Here is a 15,022-nt window from a genome sequence, read left to right on the forward strand (position 1 = left end):
AGAGAGACGGGGAGAAGGAGGAGACAAGTGAGCAGGACGGCCTGCAGGGCTGTAGGTAGGCAGGCCGGGGTGCAGGTGTGACAAGGCACCTGGGTCTGCACTAACTGCACCCCTGCTGCGTTGGAGGCACCAAGAGACCTCACTTAACCCTTTCCAATCCAATTTTTCTGTCACCCACACATCCTCCTCAGCTCTGATTTATTTTGGGTGGAAAAGGGGTTGGTGGATTACTTGTAATTATCCTCCAGTTTTAAAAGAGGAAAAACGTAAATCTGAACCCAGCTGATGATTACTTTAGGTTACATAAAATAAAGTAGTTTACTTTTGTTTATGAACAACAACAGCAGAAAATCATCATGTGGGATGAGGTCCGACACAGGACTGGAAAGGGTTAATTCTTCAAATCACCAAGCAAAACAGCATCTGTTACTGCTGGTCCCAAATTGTGTTACAGCTCAGACACACATGCATTTATGGTCATTTACACCTCTGTGTCCTCTGGTTCTCTGACAGCCTAACTATCTGGTGCCCTGCCTTGCCCTGCTAGGCGGGGGTTTTATGAAGATTAACTGAGGCAGTAGATGTGAGAGTGTTGAAAACTATACACAGTCAGAAATGTCAGGCATGGTCCTGATGAGCTCCTTCTCCTCTCTGAGCCTCACTTTGCTCATCTACAGGTGAGGAATGCTAATCTGGAAACTACCTTCTTGGGCTCTCTGCCCTTTCTCCTCCCACAGTGATGCCAAGGACAAAAGAACACAAGCTTTGGGCCTCACAGAACTCAATGTGAGCCTCTATTCCGCCCCAAACCAACCCTCAACTCGGACAAACTTCTGTGCGCAGGCCGATGCTGTTTCCCTGGTGTGGGATGAAGACAGCCCTGTCGTATCTCCACCGAGGCCGTGAGGTTCTAAGAGCAGCCAAAGCCCCGTGCACAGTGCTGGAACCTCACAGGTACACCAGGGCTGGAGATTGTTCTTACCGTTAAATGTGCTTCAGAGACACTGGGTGCCTTACAGATGCAATAAAACACCAACAGGCCCAGGTCTTGTCCAACTACTGTCAACACTGACCAAGATAAACCATTAAGAAGGCTGATCCCAGAACCCGGTCAACCCCTTAACACGAGGACAAGGTCAATAACAACAAAAGCAGCATCTGCCCAGTGGTAGGGATAGGCCCTGGGCTGGTGATTCACACCCCGTCTCCTTTGAGCACAACCACTGCCAGCTCAGGGAGATACAAGTATCATCACCCCCACTTTACAGAAGAGAAAACAGAGGCTCAGGAAGGTACAATTACTCTCCCAAGAACACACAGCTAGTAAGCTTGTGAGATAGATTTCTGGCTGGGGTCTGTCAGACCCAAACCCTACAACTTAATCCCTATGCAACAAGAAGAGGCCTTTTGGTGAGCCCACCCCTGAGGGTCCATCCCCCCAACCCTAATTCTAGCCCATTCAGAGGCAGTCCCTTCAGCACACAATTATCCAGGTGCCACTAGTGCTAACTCGCCAGGTGCCCACAGCTCTGGACAGAGCTGGCCTGCAGGGCACTTTAGTTTGCAGAGAGGTAAGTAGAGCCCAAAAGCTCCCAGGGAGGGTGGGGGGCCCAGGGTCCCAGAGTCCCAGACACCAGTGAGCCTGTTGAAAGGACTCAGGTGAACAGCTACTCCCTGCTACCTTCCCGGCTGAGCTCTCAGCCCGTCCTGCGCAAAACGCTTGTTCCTGCCGGCCTCAGCTGCTGCCTGGCCAGCTCCTCACACACTTATTTTTTAATAACTTGGTTGTTTTTTAATTAAAAAGAAATCCCTGGTAACAAATGTGAATGGCCTGAGTTAACGAGAGCAGGCTGCCGCTTGTTTAACTCCGTCTCTGCTTGGCCGTCTCTGCCTTTTCCAAATCGTTTCTGCATGCAATTTTATTGTCCCATTGAGGCAAGCCCTGGGACAGGGCCTCAGAAAACTGTGGATAATTTTATGACCATTAATAGCATTTGGAGCAGAGAGAGCTTAATCATCACACGGGGCTGTTTCGCCAGGATCTTTCTCCCAGAGGCTTGGGTGGGGGTGCAGTTCTGAGCTCCCTTCGAAGATCTATCAGGTCTTTTGGGGGCCTCTGGCTTCCTTCTCCCCTTATTCCCTTGGGGGACTGTTGCAGTGAAGGAAAGTGGGCCCTGAGAATGGCAGTGAGGAGCTTCTCACACCTTCCCAGGGCCCAGCCTGGGAGCAGGGCTCAGTACAAGGTCTGTGGCAATGAGGTGCCTTTGGCCAGGCTCAGGGGTATGGAAGAGGTTGGGCTATGATTCAAGAAAGCCCAGGGCTCCCAGACTTCAAAGTGCATGTCCTGCTGCCTCAGGGTCAATGGCTGAATAACTGGAGTCCCCCAAATAACTGTTCCTACCTTTGACTCCAATGGAGATCACGCCAGACAGCCTCTAGGGAAGTAAAAAGCAAAACCATAATGATGGCTCCAAACTTTAATCTTGGCGATAACTCTGTCAGGCGGGTAAGCCCACCCCATCCATAGACGAGGACACGAAGGCTCAGAGAGGTCAAGCAGCTTAGTGACGTCACACAGAGAGGAGGGTGCCAAGCTGAACTCAAACCCACCACCTCTGTGGGAAGAGTCATTACTCAACAAACTACTAGGCTGGGTGGGGTGGTTCATGCCTATAACCCTAGCACTCTGGGAGGCCAAGGCAAATGGATAGTTTGAGCTCACAAGTTCGAGACCAGCCTGAGCAAAAGTGAGACCCTGTCTCTACTAAAAAATAGAGAACAAAAAACTGAGGCAAAAGGATTGCTTGGCCCCAAGAGTTGGAGGTTGCTGTGAATTATGATGCCACAGCACTCTACCCAGGGGTATAGCTTGAGACTCTGTCTCAAAAAAAAAAACAACAAAAAAAACAAACTACTGGGGCCTCTCAGCTGCTTCCCCTCTACATATAGTAAAAAATTTTCCTGCAATTAATAAAGAAGCCAGCTTTGGGAGGGAGGAAAAGCCTAATTGTGCTGGCATTGCCTGGTGCTCCAAACCCATTCAAGCCCTTGTCTCCTGGGACCTTCACGGTGCTCTGGGTGAAAACATAGATCTCTCAAACTTGCAGAGGGACACTGAGCACCAGAGGCAGCAAGTCACCATCCTAGACGGTACAATTACTCCACAGCCAGGGCCCAAACGTAGGTCTCTCAAAACCTCCACTCTGCCCCAGGCTGCACACTTTCTCAGAGGCTAGAAGTTAAAGCTGGGGCCATTAACGCGTGTCCTAGACATGTTGGTGCCCTTGGGAAGACCACTGCCTGCCACAAGCTGAAATCTGCCAGAAAAAATGTGGGCATTGCTTCACCGCCCTGGGATAGGAGTGGGTGCCCTGGGAGGGGCTGGCACCCAGTGGCCATGTCTCACTCTGCGCCACAGCAGCCAGGAGCAGACCGTGGTCTGGCCTTCTTCATGCACATGAAACTCCTCTGGAGGTCTGGGACGTGACGGAGGCTGTGTTCATTCTTACAAGTTGATGAGAAAGCTTAGAATACCAGGGTTGGGACCAGCTGACCATCTGTTTCATTAACAGGCAGGAAACTAAGGCTCAGAGAGGGAAGCGACCTGCCCTGGTCACACAGCAAATCCATGGCTGAGCCCCAACTGGCACTTCTGAAGCCAGGTAGAAATCTGGTTTGGTTTCCTCCTCAAGCCTCTTTGAGACAGAGTTTTACCATGTCTCCGTCGGTAGAGTGCTGTGGCCTCACAGCTCACAGCAATCTCAAACTCCTAGGCTCAAGCCATTCTCTTGCCTCAGCCTCCCAAGTAGCTGGGACTACAAGCACCTGCCACAATGCCCAGCTATTTTTTTTTCCACAGTTGTTGTTGTTTAGCTAGCCCAGGCCGGGTTTGAACCTGCCACCATTGGTGTATGTGGCTGGCACCATAACCACTGTGCTACAGGCATCAAGCCCAAACCTGTTTTCTTATCTGTGAAATGGTGCTAACACCTATTCCACAAGGCCATGGTGATGAGATTATAGGCACAACGAATTTGGCATGTTACCTGGCTCATAGCAAGCCCTGGAAAAGTAATGATGATTATAGATACTTCTTCTGCATTTCCCTGAGCTCAGGGCAGGGACATGTTTCCCCAGAAAGGTCAGGCCTGGTCAACTCTGAGCCCAAACTCAGAAAAATAAACCCCAGAGTCTTTGGGGTTCACCAAATACAGGACGGAGCAGCTTGAATGAGCTCATAGCCAGCAAATCTGAAGCAAATAGCTCCAGTTACACACCAGAGAGCTTTGCAAATTACCATAATGACTTGGCAATAAAGTGGCACCACATATAAGGTGACTCCCCACAAGAATTTTAATTTATGCCCAAACCTGCCAAGTCTGCCTGAGAGTGGACAAGGATGTATTCAGCATCTAAAGCCCAGATGCCGCCTCCTTGCAGCCCTGGGAGGAGCCAGCAGCGGGGGCCAGGCAGGCCTACATCACGACTGCCTTCTTGTTCACCAACAAGCAGCTTTTAGCACCTGCCCGGTACCAAGCTGGTAATAGGCACTGCACTTTACAATGTACAAAAACTTTTAAAAAACTTTTCATAGTCATCACCTATAAGCATCATTACAACCCTTGGGATTTAGTTGTCTGGGCAGGTGTGGAGGGGGCAAGTGATTTGTCCAAGCTCACACAGCAAGTGTACGGTTCAGACTTCCCTGGCTCAGCCACCTAGTCAGCAAACTTTTTCTGTAAAGGGCAAAACGGTCAATAATTTAGGTTTTGTGGGCCATATAGTCTCTCCAACTCTGCCATTGTACCATAACCATAAACAAAACGTGACCAACAAATGAGTGAGGCTGTGACCCAATAAAGCTCAATTTAGAAAAACCGATCACAGGCTCTTGGGCTGTTAATCTGCCAACCCCTAATCTCATGTAGCAGTTAGAGAGACAGGGATTCATCATCTAAAATGATCATATATCCCTGCGTCTGTGAAATGGGAGGAACTGATGGTATGAAAATCACTGTCAAATACTGAGCACAAGGCAGGCCCCTGGTGGCCACTGAACAAACGAAAGTGCCTTCAGCCTGGCTCCCCCAGCCCAGGCTCACCTGCCCACCTGGGGTTACCCTCACACCCCATCATGCTTTGCTGCAGTGCAGCCACACGTCCTCACCATCCCACACGGGCAGCCTGATTCTTCCAAAGCTCCCAGGACCCTCAGAGCCCATCAGACGTGCATCTACGTCTCCTCATGGAACATTTCCCACCCGAGCTCCACTTATAGTTCACAGCACCCCTTGCAGAGAGCAGCCATCTGGGGTGCACCTTCTGCATGCCCAGTGCATGCCCAACACTTCACCTGCTTTATCTCTACCTCTCCACAGCATCAGAGGTCGATTATGATCCTCTGTACTGCCACGTTCCAGCCTTTAAGCACAGCTGAACTCCTGCTTCCTTCCGAGTCTGAGAAAGCCTTCGGGACGAGGATCTGGGAGCCTCAGAGCTGCTCGATGTCAGTGCATCCCTGGGCATGGTCTGTCCCACTGACTTCAAGTATCAAAGAGAAAACAGAGGCCCAGATTGAGGAAAAGGTGAGTCCTGGTCACACGAGTAGGTTCTCTAGAACCTGGGCCCCACTATGGACACTTCCTCTCATTCCCAGAACATACATAGGAGGTACTTGCAAATGCTAAGAGGGTAGATGACTGGAAGGACTGTCCCAAGTTCACTTTCGTGCCTAATACAGCGTGTCCATAAAGTTCGTTGCAATTTTCAATAGTTGTCTATTTAACTTTATGGATACTTGATATGGACCAGACTCTGTGATTTAGGGGAAACTGAACAGGCCTCATCACGCAAACACCTAAGTTGAAGGCTTCCTCCCTTAACTTTCTATCTAGAGAGTGACATCACCCACTGAGCCTCAGTTTCTTCATCTCTAAAATGGGGATAAGAACCCCAGCCCCAGGGGATAGCTAGCCATGAGGGGTAAGTGAGGTACGGTGTATGGAGTTTTTAGCACCCTGCCTGTTTCAGGCAACACTCTGATAAAGTTGTCTTTGTTGCTGTCTTGACTGGCTGGGAGATGCAGTCACAGCCTCCTGAGGCAGGCCTGCCTTCCTGGGCAGCAAGGCCAGCAGCCACAGAAAGGCAGCCTCAGGCCAATGAGGCCTCCTCTGGGAGTCAGAACACAGGCTCTGCAGGCTCAGTTAGGACAGAGCAGGGCTGGGACCCCTCTGAGCCTCAGCTTTCCCCTCTGTGCAGTGGGTGTGCGGGAGATACTGTGCTCTGCCCTTCCCAGGTCCAGGCAGGGTGAGCGGCTCATCTAAGGACACACGGGAGAGCTGAGTCCATGCTTCTCACCCCTCTGCCTCACTGTACTCCCTCATCACCCCCCTTTCCTTTCTCATAAAACCCAAGGCCTGGAGAGCAGCAAGGAGAGGGGGATTCCAAAAGAGAAGAAGCAGGAAGGTGGACAGCCCGGCAGATAGGTCAGCTGAGGCCCACTTGCTGCTCCCTTGCTTGCCTGGAGCCACCTCAGGGCGTTCAGAGCCATCGGGGGGGCCATAACCTCAGCAGGGCCTCCAGAGTCGCAGGCCTGATGCTCGAGGCCTCACGCCGGGCTTATGGCTGCCTGCTGTCTCTTATCCCAGACCACAAGAACCCCATAAATTCTCTTTTAAAGCCAGGCTAGATTTACAGGGACTTGGGCCAGTAAAACCTGAGCAGGCTCCCCTCAGGACGGCGCCGCAAAGAAACCCACGTGAGGCCATAGCCCTGCCCCAGCCCAGGGCCAGGAGAGGAGCAGCCTGTGGCCGGTCACACACGTCAATACAGGTACAGGTATGTAAGCAAATACACGAAGGGGCCAATTTTCCCTCGGACTCTGTTACTGCTACCAAATTAGCACATATTTATTATAGAAAAACATTAGGAAATGAACCCAGGCAACACATGGAAAACTGGCATCACCTATAAGGCATGGGCCAGAGAGAGCCACAGCAGATACTGAAATAAACCAGCGGCTGTGGCATTTTCCTACGAGTCTATATGTCTTTGACAAAAAACCAGGATAATAAGCACATTTCCCATACTCTGTGTTTTCTATAGTAACATATCACGAAGACCGAAGTTGACAGAGTTGCCTGTGATATGCCAGACAGCACTAGGCTCTTTCCCTGCCAGTACTGTAAACCCCACTTGCCATAGCAAAGAAGGTACTTGCCCACAGTCATACGGCAGGTGGTAGGGTCCAGACGCAAGGCCAGCTCCACCAGACTCAGAAGGCACTGGCTTCCCCAGTGTATTAGTCAGCTCCAGCTGCTATAACAAAATACCACAGTCTGGGTGGCTTAAACAACTGAAATTTATTTTCTCCCAGTTCTGGAGCCTAGAAGTCCAAAATCAAAGTGCCAGTCAATTTTGGTTTTGGTGAGCGCTCTCTTTCTGGTTTGTAGACAGCAGCCGTCTCACTCTGTCTTCACACAGCAGTGCACACAAGTGCACTCTCCGGTGTATCTTCTTATACGGCCATCGGTCTATAGGATCATGACCTTACCCTGTGACCTCATTTAACTTTATGCCTATAGAGGTCACATCTCCAAATACGGCCACACTGGGGTTAGAGCTCCAACATATGAATTTCATGGGGACATAAATATTTAGTCCATAATACACAGTATCCATTCCCTCTTTTCCCCTCCCTAGTAGGGGCCTATATTTCTTGTTATCCATCTATGCACCTTGAGAATAGACAGTATAGCACAGTGGATAAGAGTGTAGATTCTAGGACCAGAATGACTAGGTTTGGATCCTGGTTTTGCCATTTACTAACTCTGTGACCTTGACCGTGTCTCTCATCCCAGACCACAAGAACCCCATAAATGTGTTTAAGCCAAATGACTTAGCTTCTTAGTGCCAGTTTGTGAGGTTGAAATGGTATATATCAAGTACCTAGGACAGCACCTAGCACACAGCAGGCCTAAGTGAAGTGTCTGCCATCATTGTTGTTATTACTCTCACTCCAGGGTAGGCTGTGAGAGGTGCTGGTGATGAGTTGCCACAGTGATTGGCTCAAAGATCGGCATGTAAGGCAAGGTGGTTTCATAAGACAGAATCCTGGTCTTTCTGTCTGATGAGAGTTTTCTCTGCTCCTCTGCATGTGAATGAGAAAGCATGTGGCCCCGTGAGCTAGTAGAAACCATCTAATTATTACGAGGGAAGTTAGCTGGAGACCAACATTAATAAAGTGAGCCATCTCAACCAAAAAAAATAGCAGAGAAACTAAGTCACAGCACTGGAGCCACCAAGAACCTCTTGTGTGAACAGCAGAATTCCTGTAGTGTTTTAAGCCTGTCACAGATGGGTTTTCTGTTACAATCCAAAACAACTTTATTACTACAATATTCTTCTACAAAACAATTTTTATCCACGCTGACAATCTTTGTCTTTATAATTTAAATATTTATTCCATTTATACCATTTACATTTAATTAATTATCACAGATCTGGGTTTATTTTTTGTCCCACCTCTTCTATGTTCTTTTCTCTCCCTTCTTTCAAATCAGTATTGTAAAAACTATTCAATTTCTTTTTCTACTAGAGTTAGACAAACATTCTTCTATATTAGTGGTTATCTTTGACTTACTGAAGTCTAACCTATATTACTACAGGCATGTGTCACTTAACAAGGATACATTCTGAGAAATGCTTCTTTAGGTAATTCTGTTGTTGTGCAAACATCATAGAGTACATGTAAAGAAACCCAGGTGATAGGGCCTACTACACACCTGGGCTATATGATATAGCTTATTGCTCCTAGGGTACAAACCTGTACAGCACATCACTGGCCTGAATATTGTATGCAGTTATAACATAGTGATAAGATTTGTATATCTAAACATATCTAAATATACCTAAGGTACAGTAAAAATATGGTACTACAAATTACAATCTCATAGGGCCACCATCATATACACAGTCTGTTGCAGTCTACAACTTTGTCATGCAGCCCATGATTATACTTTTACTAGTTTCTTAACAGGGAAAGAACTGCAGGACTCTTAACTGCATCCATGCCCCTACATGCACACACACAAAAAACTCTGGGTTATGTTATTGAATATTTCAGTTCTATATATACAGTATATTTTAAACCTTATGAGATATTATTAACGTTTTGTATAGTCAATATTTTAAAAAATACTTTCCCTGGGGTGGCACCTGTGGCTCAGTGGGTGGGGCGCCAGCCCCATATACTGAGGGTGGCAGGTTCAAACCTGGCCCCAGCCGAACTGCAACAAAAAAACAGCTGGGTGTTGTGGCAGGTGCCTGTAGTCCCAACTATTCGGGAGGCTGAGGCAAGAGAATCACCTAAGCCCATGAGTTGGAGGTTGCTGTGAGTAGTGTGATGCCACAGCACTCTACTGAAGGTGATAAAGTGAGATTCTGTCTCTACAAAAAAAAAAAAAGACTTTCCCCTTCTTCTGCTTCCATGTGGAGTCATTTTCGTTCTGCATTAAGATTTTTTAAAAACTTGTGAGTTGGTCAGGTACAGTGGCTCACGTCTGTAACCCTAGCACTCTGGGACACCAAGGCGGGTGTATTGCTTGAGCTCAGGAGTTTAAGACCAGCCTGAGCAAGAGTGAGACTCCATCTCTACTAAAAAAATAGAAAAACTACCCAGGTATTGTGGCCCACACCTGTAGGCCCAGCTACCTGGGAGGCTGAGGCAAGAGGATCACTTGAGCCCAGACATTTGAGGTTGCTGTGAGCCTGGGCAACAGAGATTCTGTCTCTTAAAAAAGAAAAATGTAAGTATACAAGGAATTCTCTCAACATTTATTTGTCTGAAAATGTTATTTCATCTTTATTTCTGAATGACATTTTTGTTGGGTATAGAATTCTAGGTTGGCAGTTATCTTCTTTTAGTATATTATGTTTTATGCCACTGTCGTACGGATTTCATAATTTCTATTGGAAACTTATCTATAAAGTCTTTTGAAGGTACTATATCCTCCCCCTCAACCATGACTACTTTCAAGATTTTCTTCCCAGTTTGGCGTGACTCTTCTAGTTATACCTAGGTGTGACTTTCTTTGTGTTTATTCTGCTTGAGGTTCACAGGGCTTCTTAAATACGTGGCATGATGTCTTCTGTCAGTTTTAGAAAATCGCTGGCCATTATCACTTCAAACATTACCTTGCCCGTTATCTTTCCCCTACCTTTCTGGGGCAATAATGTATGTTAGGCCTTTTCCCAATATTCTACATATCTCTTTTGCCGTTAATATTTTGGATTTTGCCTACTGAACTATTTTTCCAGGTCACTAATCCTCTCTTTAACTGCATCTAACATCTAGATTTATTGTTGAGTTCTTAAATTTAGTTACTGTATTTTTCAGTTTTAAAATTTTCATTTGATTGATTTTAATTGTTTTCAGATCTCTGTTGAAATTTTCTATCTGGTAACCTATTTTCTTGAACACAGTAAACAAAGCTATTTTAAATCCTATTTCTGATAACTCCAACATCTAGACTACCTGTAAATCAGTTTTTATGTTTTTCCCCCTTGGTTCTGTTTCCAGGTATCCCTGTTAATTTCTGGCAGAATGCCCAATACTGTATATGAAATTTGTAAGGGCTCCAGATTATGTTATCTTCATTCATGGAGAATTTTATTTTGCTTTCTAAAGGCAGTTAAAAGAAGGAAAGATCATCTTTATCCAGCCTGGGACTTAGCTATTTTAAAGCTGGGCTTTAGTCTTTGTAAAAGTTGCTCTAGTTCTGGTTTGTCCTTTCTCCTAGGACACTGCCCCTCAGGGGCCCCAACTGAAAGCTTGGGATGCCAGGTTCCCTGACCATCAATAGTTGTATTCCTAGAACTTAAAGCTTTTAAAAACTCTGCCTTTCTTTCTCAACCTTTTAACTGCCACACTGTTTGTTTTTCTACCCCTTAACCTGTGTCACTCGTGAATCTTGGAAAGAAAAGCAATACTGAATGTTATACTTACTTTTCAGCACTTCCTATCTTCTAGGAGCTTGGACCCTCAGTATCTACCTGTCTTGGTAACCCTAAACCCTAATTTTTGTCTGTCTCTAGCACAGTAAGCCTTCAGAAAACACTACTGAGCTCTCTGACTCTTGGACCTATTATTACTTGCAAATTGGCTAACGTCTAAAAGGAAGAAATGGCACAGTGTCATATTTACCTCAGTGCATTTCTCTTCTCTCCAGTATGTTGGTCCCTCAAGTCCTGGCTGTCTTGTTAGTTTTTTGATGTCTTTAAACAACCAGGTTTTATATTTTATTCAGTGTAAAGATTAGTGTGACACAAGCTGATTTGCTATAGTCAGATGCAAAAATCCCCTTCTAAAAATAATTTTCATGACTGTATAGTATTCCATTTTATGGTTGTATCCTTCATAGTTGGGATTAACATCATTTAGAAAAACAAAAAACTCAAAGTAAGCAAGTAATAATGTCCTTATAAACCTACCTTTATGTCCACCCATATTTACAACCTTAGGATTCCTAGACGTGGGACCAATGAATCAAAGGATGTGCAAGATTTTAAGCATTTTGGTCAGATCCCAGTAATGTATTTTTGGTATTGATTCAATTGCCCTGGGGGTCCTCCTCATAAAGTTTTCTCCCAGGCCAATTTCTTCAATAGTTTCCTCTGCACTCTCTCCAAGAAACTTTATGGTTTCATGTCTTAGGTTTAAGTCTTTTATCCAGTGAGAGTCAATTTTTGTTAGAGGTGAAAGGTGTGGATCTAGCTTCAGTCTTCTACAAGTCGCCAGCCAATTCACCCAGCACCATTTGTTAAATAGGGAGTTTTTCCCCAAATTTAAGTTTTGATAGACTTATTGAAGATCAAATGATGGTGTCTGGATTCATCTCTTGGTTCTCAATTCTGTTCCATACATCTACCTCTCTATTTTTGTGCCAATACCATGCTGTTTTGATCTCTATAAATTTATAGTATAGTCTGACATCTTGTAGCATGATTCCACCTGATTTGTTTTTATTTCTGAGGAATGTCTTGCCTATTCAAGGTTTTTTCTGTTTCCATATAAAAAGAAGTACTAGTTTTTCCAGATCTTTAAAGTATGACAGAGGTGCTTTAATGGGGATTGCATTAAACCTGTAGATTGCTTTGGGTAGTACGGACATTTTAACAATGTTGAATCTTCCCAGTCATGAGCATGGTATGTTTTTCCATTTGTTGACATCTTCAGCTATTTTTTTCCTCAGGGTTTCATAGTTCTCTTTATAGAGATCTTTCGTGTCCTTTGTTAGGTACACTCCCGGATATTTCATTTTCTTTGGCACTACTATAAAGGGAATAGAGTCCATGACTGCTTTTTCAGCTTGACTATTGTTGGTATGTATGAATGCTACTGATTTGTGAGTATTGATTTTGTAGCCTGGGACGCTGCTGTATTCCTTAATCACTTCTAAGAGTTTTGTGGTTGAGTCCCTGGGGTTTTCCAGGTATATGATCGTATCATCTACAAAGAGTGAAAGTTTGATCTCCTCTGACCCTATATGGATACTCTTGATTGCCTTCTCTTGCCTGATTGCAATGGCTAAGACTTCCATTATAATGTTAAAAAGCAGTTGAGATAGTGGGCAACTGTGCCTAGTTCCTGATCTGAGTGGAAATGTTTTCAATTTTATGTCATTCAATATAATATTGGCTGTAGGTTTGCTGTAGATAGCCTCTATCTGTTTAAGAAATGTCCCTTCTATACCTATTTTCTTAAGTGTTCTAATCATAAAAGGATGCTGGATATTATCAAAAGCTTTTTCTGTATCAATTGAGAGAATCATATGGTCTTTGTTTTTTGTTTATGTGATGTATTATTTATAGATTTACGTATATTGAACCAGCCTTGAAAGTCTAGGATAAAACCCACTTGGTCGTGGTGCATAATTTGTTTGATATGTTTCTGGATTCTGTTTGCTAGGATCTTATTGAACATTTTTACATCAATATTCATTAGAGATATTAGTCTATAATTTTTCTTTTCTTGATGGGTTTTCCCTGGTTTGGGGATCAGGGTGATGTATGCTTCATAGAATGTGTTGGGAGCTTCTGCACTGCCAAGAACACAGTAAGTAAAGCAAGTAGACTGCCTTCAGAATGGGAGAGGAAATTTGCAGGTTACGTTTCCGACAAAGGTCTAATAACCAGAATCCACAGAGAAATAAAACTTATAAGAAAAGAACAAGTGATCCCATTTCACTATGGGCAAGAAACATGAACAGAAGCTTTTCCAAAGAAGACAGGCACATGGCCTACAGACACATGAAAAAATGCTTATTATCTTTAATCATCAGAGAAATGCAAATCAAAACCACTTTGAGATACCATCTAACTCCAGTAAGAGTGGCCCACATAAAAAATCCTAAAACTACAGATGTTGGTGTGGATGTGGAGAAAAGGGAACCCTTCTCCACTGCTGGTGGGAATGCAAGCTTCTTTGGAAAGAAGTTTGGAGAAGACTCAGGGATCTAAAAATTGACCTGCCGTTGGATCCTGCAATTCCTCTACTAGGAGTATATCCAAAAGACCAAAAATCACTTCGCAAGAAAGATATTTGCACCAGATTATTCACTGCAGCTCAATTTGTAATAGCCAAGTCATGGAAGAAGCCCAAGTGCCCATCGACCCATGAATGGTTTAATAAATTGTGGGATATGTATACCATGGAATACTATGCAGCCTTAAAGAAAGATGGAGCCTTTACCCCTTTTATGTTTACATGGAGGGACCTGGAACATATTCTCCTAAGTAAAGTATCTCAAGAATGGAGGAAAAAGTATCCAATGCACTCAGTACTTCTGTGAAACCTACTTATATTTACTCACCTTTTCTTATGAAAGATAGAACACAACTATAGCCCAGGATGAAGGAGAGAAATGGAGTGGGAAGGGAGGGGAGGTTTGATAGAGGGAGGGTTAATGGCAGGACCACACCTATAAAGCACATTGCAAGGGTACAAGTCAAATCTATCAAGTGTAGAGCATAAATGTCTTAACACAATAATCAAGTAAATGAGGCAAAGCTATATTAATTAGTTTGATGTGAGCACATCAAATTGTATAAAAAAACAACACATTGTACTCCACATGCGCATAAATGTATTCATGATCTATGTGTATATGACATAATAAAAAAAATTTTTTAAGCATTTTGCTACCTGCTGTCTAAACTCTCCTAAAAGTATATCAATTTATACCAACAGTGTGGGAAACGCATTTCACTGTACTCAGAATACCACTCTGGGTATTCTCGTTAAAAAAAAAAACCAAACCTTCTTTTAATATAACAGCTCAAGATCATTTATCATAGAAAAGATAGGAGATAAAATGTATATCCAATAATAGAAGAATGATTGAGTTATAATAAAGTTACTCGGCAGAAATTTATGTAGCCATTAAATACAGTATAGTAAAATCCCACATGATTTAACAAATGTAGTCCAAAAACTTCACTGAAAAATGTAGAGTTGTGTTATTACGCAGCTAATTAAAAATGATATTTTGGGTGGTTTTTCCATTTAATGTGAGGGGAAAATGTTCTCATGGACTAAAAATGTAAGAAACAGCCCAGTTATCACAAAGTACACACCGTGCAAGGAACTGGGAAAATGATAATGAGCCAGTCACTTCCTAAACCCATCCATTCCCCCACAACCTCCACAGAAAAGAACTCTCACTGCCCCATTTGTGAAGATGCTTGACAAAGGACAGGAGCAATTGCTAATAGCCAACCATGTTTAATTTGAATTTGCCTTATAAAGTGTCTTCTTATCATAGGTTTTACTGAGTGTACTAAAGTTTTCAGCTACAAAGAAAATATTTATAAGAACTAGATTAAATGAAAAGAGCAGGATTCAAAATTCCATATACATAAAAATAACATGAAGACATTCATTGGACCAGATAAGGAAAAAAGAATAACTTGAAGAGTAAAAGGCCAAAAAAATCAATACATCAAATATTAACAACTTGTTCAT

The 15,022-nt window shown here is 44.0% G+C and overlaps 1 protein-coding gene across 1 annotated transcript in view; it reads right to left on the minus strand.

Annotated features, from left to right (window-relative positions):
• GLIS1 (GLIS family zinc finger 1) overlaps positions 1-15,022 on the minus strand; it is a 224,727-nt gene that overhangs the window by 87,465 nt on the left and 122,240 nt on the right. The window lies entirely within an intron of this gene.

The sequence above is a fragment of the Otolemur garnettii genome, unplaced genomic scaffold, assembly GCF_000181295.1.
Source record: "Otolemur garnettii isolate 467f Iridium unplaced genomic scaffold, OtoGar3 scaffold00066, whole genome shotgun sequence".
Classification (NCBI taxonomy): domain Eukaryota; kingdom Metazoa; phylum Chordata; class Mammalia; order Primates; family Galagidae; genus Otolemur; species Otolemur garnettii.